This window comes from Colias eurytheme, chromosome 15 (assembly GCF_061535395.1).
Source record: "Colias eurytheme isolate Ceu_HAF_F1 chromosome 15, ilColEury1 Martin Lab GWU primary, whole genome shotgun sequence".
NCBI lineage: Eukaryota > Metazoa > Arthropoda > Insecta > Lepidoptera > Pieridae > Colias > Colias eurytheme.
The window spans coordinates 1779126-1788064 of NC_142994.1; the positions used below are offsets into that span (position 1 = coordinate 1779126).

The window sequence follows — 8939 nt, forward strand, 5'->3', positions numbered from 1 at the left end:
TATACGTTCAATATATGTCCTATATCAATATATTTATATCTTGATTAATAACACACCATTAATTAAACAAGAAGCAGAGTTGAGCAAAACTTGCGGCTAATGACGTCACGATTGAGGCCAACATGAGTGTCTCAATTAGCAATGATTCAACACTAAACTTAGCCCCAATTTGTATGCAAACACTGCTTTTTTAGATGTAACACTATAAAGGCATTTTTAAATAATTAAGTAATATATTAATAGTAAAAGTTAATAGTATTTACAAGAACTGATATAAATAGATATATTTCATAGTAGAACATATAATATCAATCAATTAATTGAAGCTTACAACGTAAGGAATATTCCTTAGTCGGTTTTACTAAAAACCGTAATAAATAAAATATTTGTTTCCAGTATTGTTCTTTTAATTACTTTGTCTGTAACAGCAAGACTTCAAGAAAAATGTATTTTTCACACAATTTAGTAGTAACTAGGTAGTAGGTACTACTTACTCATTTAAATATATTAATTTTAGTAACGATCATTTTCATTTCATTGTCAATTCGATTCCCAAATTAAATAGTTTGCTTATAAATAAGCGACTTTGGTTTTTACAAAATAGTATTAATTAATATTCCTTGAAAATTAAGTCGATTCAAGTCAGACATTAAAAAAAGTATCTTTTTCTTTTACAACACAGATATCGTGACATTAAATAATTTTTCTAATTTCAGGTTTTTTGCAGCTGAGGTTTCGATCTCTAGTCATTTCCAAAGGCGGTGTCTAAAATTAAATGTATTAGATAATTCACAAACTTATTGATGTATAAATTTTCGTTACAATATAGTGGAATTCGCAATTTATGTTTGTAATATACTTTTTTGGTGTATTTAGTGTTTTTTTATAGATGTATGTTTCACCAAAGGAATTTATTGTTTTAGATGCTTAGTAGATATGACGAGGATGTTCGATTTAGATTGTTTAGAAGCTTTTATTTAGAAGTTTCTTAGCAAAATGTATAAGTATGTAATTTTCAAATAATGTTCATGTATTGATACGTTAATTTTATCATAAAAGTTTCTTGATATAAGGTTTATAGATATGCCTTGTCTTACATTAGAAGCTTTATGGTATTATCACAGTATTACCATTATTTCCTACAGTAGTGCGACGAATGTACTTGTGCAGAGAAACGGAGGGGAACTGGCGGGGGTCGGGCGACGCGGGCCGCGTAAAGCAAACACGCTTAGTTTGCTTTACCTAGCGCGAAAGGATGACGCAGTCGTATTTTTTGTGTAATAATTTTATTATACATAGGTACTTACATATTCTATTATGGCGCGCACAAACTGTTCGGTTTACGGATGTAAATCTACATTGAAATCCCAGAAGGAAACAATATTTCAGAAAGATTGTATTAATTGTATCTGTTGAATTAAAATCAAAGCTATGTATATAATATGTTGTCCTCGTTATTTTCTAATCAGATTGTACATCCCAATGCGAATGCATTACTTAGTCAAATGTTATAATATACAATTAAGAACATCCAAAAATAAAGTGTCCACGTAAATAATATTTAGCAGTGCAATATCTATAATTATATATTTATGAACAAATAATTACATCAGATTTAATAATCGCAATTATTTTGAATGTACATATATGAATAAAGATTTCATCATAATATTCATAATCACAATTGTTTTATTTCCCATTTGTTGCAACCCTAGCGTATTTTCGTGTGGCAGCGTAAGTACCTACGCTGGCGGCGGCATCGCGCGACATCAAAGGCGATTCCTTACTGTAGGAAATAATGGTAATACTGTGGTATTATTTTCATATTAGATATTAGTTTCATTATTTATATTTTCTTTGAATAACTAAGAATAAAGCGCATCACACACGGTGAATTCATCATTTTAATCATTTGAACCGCCATCCTGTTACAAATGACCCGAAACACTGACACAAAATTTCGGGACATTTGTAACAGGATGGCGGTTCTACAACGGTCTTAGTACGCAATGACAAAAAGAAAAATGATGGTCAGAACGCTGATACCGGATACCTTAAGATACTGTAATATTTTATATTAGAGAATCTTGTCATAAAATATTATAGTATCTTCACTGTGTGTGATGCGCTTAAGCCTTTTATACCAGCTTCGGCTTTATTTATTTTTCACGAACCCAAGACATTTAATTTCTACAACTACTAAAAAGGAAACTGTTCTAACTAACAAAATATCTCTACTAGAATCTTCAATAGGTTATAAGGCTTCATAATATTATTTACCTACATTGTAAATTCCTCGTCATATTCACTAAGCAAGAGCTTATACGACTTACGTATTTATCGTGTTAGTTATCGAATTGTACAGCTCTATTACGTAATTTATCGATATTTTCAAAGTATTTTTCTTATCGATATTAATTATTAAGTGTACATAATGATTGTATAAACTGTAGGGTTATGTAAGGGCCTAAGCTTAAGGCTTAATCGATGGATAATATATTTAAATATTATTATAATATATTAATATTTATGAGGTTCAGAATATTCCCGATTATTAAATGTTTCTGAAAATTACTACCTATTTTTTATTTTTAGTTTGATTTTATATTAGTTTATTTATTTCAAAGCTTAAATAAATAAAATAAAATTTAAAACAACAGCAAATGTGGAAATCTGTATAGAATGTATCTGACATGTGTTATAAATAGTTTGTCTGTTTCTAATATAAATAACGCTTTGAGTAAAAATTATTAAATATTCAACTATTTATTTCATAACAATTGTAATGCTTGTTTGAACAATGCAATGGAGATTCAATGTTGTCGGAATTATATTCCATGAAATATATAATTAGAAAGGGATAAAATAATTATAGTTTATTTGTTCTTGTCATAAAGTTTAGAAAAATATTCATTGTGTTTATTTCATGTAAAAATTAAATACTTTTTTAACGGATTTTAAACTCAATTTTATTAATTATTCTAACATTTCAAATATTTACAGCGAACGTGGACAAACTTAGCCATAAATTGTAAAATCCGTTAATAAGTATTTAATTTCTAAACAATATGGTTTATTCATTATGTTTGAACGCCTTACTTATCATACTTAAACATAAAACAATGTATTGTATGGAAAATATACCAAAGTTTTTAAATATTGTGATTGAAAAAGTACAGTCAGCAACGAAATGTTAACAAACCAAATAAACGAAAATGTAAAAATTAGTCTAACTTCTACGCTTCATATGAATGCAATTCATAATTAGATAATATATTATGACGGAAGAAAGCAAAAATGCTGTAAGTAACATTTTTATTTATTAATTTATGTAAAGAAATAAGACAAAAATTACTCAGTTATGATTAAGAGCTATTTTAATTTTATTTAATAATTGAAATAAAAGCGAAAACTGAAGCGGTGTTTTTTTTTATTTATCACAAGGTGCTTAGTTCGCTTTTTATTTCAATGTTCGTAAAAAAACTTTGAATAATATTTTTTAGCATTAAAAAAAAGTTAAAGCTAAAAGCACATAAGTACAACAGCAATTTCGCTTTTTTCCATAAAATTCAAAGTTGAAACGTGGATAATCCACTTAAATGAAATTAAAACGATATACGTATATATTATGTACAAATAATATAATATTTTGTTTTTAAAAAGGGGTAATTCCCTACACAGGGTAACCAATTACCTTGAGTTTTGTTATCAATTCTATAATTGTATTTATATGACAATATTATGTCTTATGATTCGCCCTTATTCATTAAAAAATCTAGTATTTGAAATTAAAATTGTAACTAATTAAAATTGTCCTTGAAAATAATTCCATAAAAGTTCAAAGGTAACATCGATTAAAAGTTTTATTTTACACTCCATCTAAATCAATGTCTTTAAATTCTTGAATAGAACAAATTCAACTAATTTAAGTAATACAATTGTATATTTAGGGCCGATTTTTCAATGCTTGGATAAAACTTATCCGTCCAATAAAGTATTACACGTAGGGCATGCACCCGGGTTTACCCGGTTCCGAAAAACCCGGGTAAACCCGGGTTTTTTGATGATCTTGAGAACCGGGTCTGAATAGTATGAAACCCGGTTCTCCCGGTTCCGACCAAAATATTAAAATATAAAGTATTATTTATATTTTGCTGCATTATTTTAAGTTTTAACAAATTTATTGTATCTGGCAACGTCAGACTCACGTGCATCGCGAATTTTCGTGCCACGCCTCAAGCGTGGCTCCGATTGGTTGTCTAACCTTAGATGCTATAAGTTTCCTACGGTTGTATTACCAAAAAAAATTAGGCTTCGAAAATGACAAAAATTAGGCTACAGAAATATTTTTATTAGATTTCTCGTGAATTTGAAAAGCTGTTAATTTTACTGATTCATATAATGATCCAGTCATGTTTTTGTTTTTGGTATCAAGCTGAAATTTATATCGAATACTCAAGTCTTCGGTCCCTTTTATGTGAAAAAGTCGAACTCACAAGCCAACGCATCAAAAGATACAGCCGTAAATGCTGAAAATTTTCGCAAATTTCGACATTCGCATGGGACTCAAAACCTACAGCTGTGTACTTTTCATGTTTTTATGTGATACTAGCGGTCCGCCCCGGCTTCGCCCGTGGTACATATTTACGTTTTCTTTACATAAAAACCATCCTCTTACTTCAAGGAATATAATAAAAAAAGAATTATCGAAATCGGTTCAGCCGTTCTCGAGTTATGCGCTTACCAACACATTTTGCGATTCATTTTTATATATAAGATAAGACTAGCGGTCCGCCCCGGCTTCGCCCGTGGTACATATTTACGTTTTCTCCACATAAAAACAATCCTCGTACTTCAAGGAATATAATAAAAAAAGAATTATCGAAATCGGTTCAGCCGTTCTCGAGTTATGCGCTTACCAACACATTTTGCGATTCATTTTTATATATAAGAAGAAGAAGAGAAGATTATGATAACAAGAGCGCCGAGACAACCGTCAAAACGCTAAGGAATAGAATACGCTATCGATACAAATTGACATAAGCGTATGATGTTTTGCCTAAGGATTCGGTCACACTACCAACGACGACGACGACCACGAACAAAATTTTCATCCAGTCGAAATTAAATAAATTGTGCAAAACACAATTAAAAAAATTTTTTCGAGATCAATGGATAAAAAAATAGGTTTTTCGTAGAAACGGTAGCTCCTAGGAAAAAATGTATTTAACCTTTTTTATAGATAATTTTATGATGTACAATTTTGGTTCCAGGTGATTGTATGATAAACTTACCGTCTCGGCGAAAATCGCAAAAAAAAAACTATTCTTTTATTAATTGACCTCGAATTAATTTTTTTCTGAGTACCGTAATGACGGGAGATTTAAATATTTTATTTTGAATAAATTTTGGCAAGATTTGAATTTTGGTCGTGGTCGTCATCGTCGTTGGTAGTTTGACCGAACCATTACCAAAATATCATGAGCTTATGTCAATAATTAGCGTTAGCAATTTCTATTCCTTGGCGATACTGACGTTTGACTAAGGGCCAAGGTACTTTAATTATAAGACTGATAAATAAAGAGAAGTATTGAAATTTTGTTTCTTTATTAATTAAATAAAATAAGACACAAGCCGCGTAAAATAAAAGGCCTATCAGGTACTTTTACAGTTACTTTTGTTTAATTTAGTATTTTTTCCGAAGTATTATAAAAGAACCGGGTAACCCGGTTCTACCCGGTTCTGAGCTCGATTTGGAACCGGGTTTCAGAAACTTGGAACCGGATCCGGTTCTGCATGCCCTAATTACACGTTATATTAAAATGTCACGTAAACTGTCAAATACGGGCAATTAGAATAAGTTTTTAAAATGGTAGTTTTATACATTATTCGACGAATAAGTTTTATCCAAGCATTGAAAAATCGGCCCTTATAGTATAAACTAATATAATTTATAAGTAAATGCATCCATATTGAACAATCACACTCATAGAATCCGATTGTTGTATTAACTATAAGCTCGCTTTGCTGCGGTCTTAATAAATCTGTTCTTTTAATATGTGTTCATATTATTATTATTATTTACTTATAGTAAAAGTATACATTCAAATATAGACATCTGTTTAATAATAAAACTAGATCGAAAGTTCGATTTTCAACTTGATTTTTTTTTTGCTACGTTCAAGTGAACAACAATTTCAACATAAATTTATAAAGAATAGAAAAAATTCGATCACGAGGCGGGACTCGAACCCGCATCCTGTTTCCCGCCTCGTGATCGAATTTTTTCTATTCTTTATAAATTTATATTTATAAAGCATTTGAATGCCATAAAAACAAAAAATATAAAATTCAACAATTTCAACGTATATTGAATTGTACTTAATGTTACGTTGAAATATAGAGAGAGCTTCAATCATTATTTTAAATTTCTGTTCAATTATTTTTATGTTGTTTGTACCTACTTTAAAAAGTGGACTTGCACTGTATTTGTTCACTTAAACATTAGCAAATCGTAAAATTATAAAAATTAAGCTAAAAATGTGTTTTTCTTTTCTATAACAATTTACTAATTAAAAAAACTGAGCACATTTACGCAGACCGCAGCACACAGCATCCGTACAGGAATAAGGGCCATTGTAAATATTTGTACGCATTAGATAAGTACACGTTCGCTGTGCATACGCCATCTATGGATAAGATCCAATCAAGACTTTTATTGTGAGATTTCTTAATAAATTGAAGGGTCGTTGTGTATTTGTTTGTTTTATTTATCACCTTTTTATGAAAAAAGCACCTTAAAAAATATATAGTATCTACCATGTCTTAATTTATTTATTTCACACTTTAATACAGTTGTAACACAGAAGATACCTTACAACTACTGACAATATTTTTTAATATGAACTACTAATTATACGAAAAATACAAACAAACATTTGATTCATCTAGACTTCTATAAAAAGCGCTTTTGAATCATCATAAAACATGTTTGCCACATAGATAATAATCTTTTTAAACGTTGTAGTATCTGATCTTTTTCCGATATGAAACAGTAGTTTGATAACCAGCAGTTATCTATTTACTAGTATATACTATCAAATAATCAAAATAAATCCTTAGTAAGATAGTAAAAAAGATAAAACGTACATCAAGTCATCTCCTGAAGCAGTAAAACAGTTAATATTAAATAAAAACTTTTAAAACCTAAACGTTGAAATCTTGTTTTAACTTTAAACAAGTTGTCTGCTCTAGTTAAAACTTCGCAAGATGATCTGAAACTAAGGTAACAACAATATTCATTTTTCTTATAAATGAGTATGCAATTATTATAGGAAAATATTGTTTTAGTCCTATTTATGTAATGTTTTTCCTAACAATACAAATTTCCAATCCATATACAACTAGCTTTCCGCCCGCGGCTTCGCCCGCGTTTTCAAAGAAAAACCCACGGGAACGGGAACTATGCCCCGTTCCCGTGGGATTTCCGGGATAAAACCTATCCTATGTGTTAATCCAAGTTACCCTCTATATGTGTACTTAATTCTCATAATCTTAATTTCATGGTCATCGGTTTATTTGCGTGAAAAAGTAACAAACGCACACATCATTCCTCATAAACTTTGTTTATTACAGTTTTTTTTCTGTAAGCCTTTCGTATTCGCTGAAAATACTTAACTTTTATGATGTTCCACTATCTCATACTCATATCAGCAGAAGCAGATATTAAAGTACAAAACAAAAAAATACATTTTTGGCACAAACACGCGCATCGTTATTTTATTACCTACTAACTGACATGAGAAGAAAATAATATATTCACTTCCATGAAACATAAAACTAGTTTTTATGTTTCTACAATATTTTATTGACTCCTCGACATGAAGATAACAAGTCTACCGTTATTTATTCCTAATTCTCAAAGCAAAATATCAAATAAGAATTCTTTCTATCTTATTTTTATTCTTAATATTAACTTGCTCGAACTTTTATGAACATCGCTTATTCAAAAATATTATATTTCGTTCTTGTGATGTCTGTAGGAAAAATAAGAACATTTAAAATACTAAATACCACTGAAGGTTGAATTAAATGTACGTTTTCATATTACTTATATCCCACATCTAAGAAAATTTTCATTTTCTTTGTGTTACGTTAAGAATATAACAAGATATTTTCCTTTTGGATATTAAGATACATAATCTTCTTCGAGATATTATATTATTTTATTAGTAAGGTAAGTGTTGAATAGGTACATTTTATTCTTATTTAACCGTAGTTATGTAAATTGAATTATATCTCGATAGCGAGTGACGTAATACCATAAATTGTTTAAGATACTACAACTATTAATAAATATGTATTGTTTAAATTTCCATAGAAAAGAAGAAACATTACACATCCTCAAGAAACCATAACGACATTTAACCCTCATAGAAACAGATCATCCACGACCCAGCTCACGCGATCAACAGTTGCGAACTATCAATAAATTCTTATAAAAATCGAAAGGGAAATAAACAATTCCATTCATCAATCAATCAAAGAGAAACCGTGCTGGGATCGAATTAGAGAACATTTTCGAATGCATTACCGTTCCCGAGAGTTTTGGACTTCAAATTGAATAATAGATGCGTCGGACCGACTCTCTTGAATTACCAAGCTAAATTATTGACCGCCTCTGCCGTGGCTATGAGAATAAATCAGCTGATTGTCTATGTACTTCATTGGTTGCGCAAATTTTCAATTGACGGTTCACTGTCAGTTGCAAATATTATGTTATGATAGGAACGTGCTCTCAAGCAGTGAAGGGTTAATTCATCTTGAGATGATATTTCAAACATGTTTCAGGCTCGTATATGATCCTTATTCAAATTAACAGTCATCATTTGTATTGTTCTCCGACGTGCGTGTGAAATGTAATCATCACAAGAATATGG

The 8939-nt window shown here is 30.0% G+C and overlaps 1 protein-coding gene across 1 annotated transcript in view; it reads left to right on the forward strand.

Moving 5' to 3' along the window:
- LOC149902132 (uncharacterized) overlaps positions 1–1015 on the forward strand; it is a 70930-nt gene extending 69915 nt beyond the window's left edge. Inside the window, exon 7 of the mRNA XM_090110351.1 lies at positions 717–1015. The gene's annotated coding sequence lies outside the window, so the exon portion shown is untranslated. The remainder of the gene's footprint in view (positions 1–716) is intronic.
- The last annotated feature ends 7924 nt before the right edge of the window (positions 1016–8939 follow it).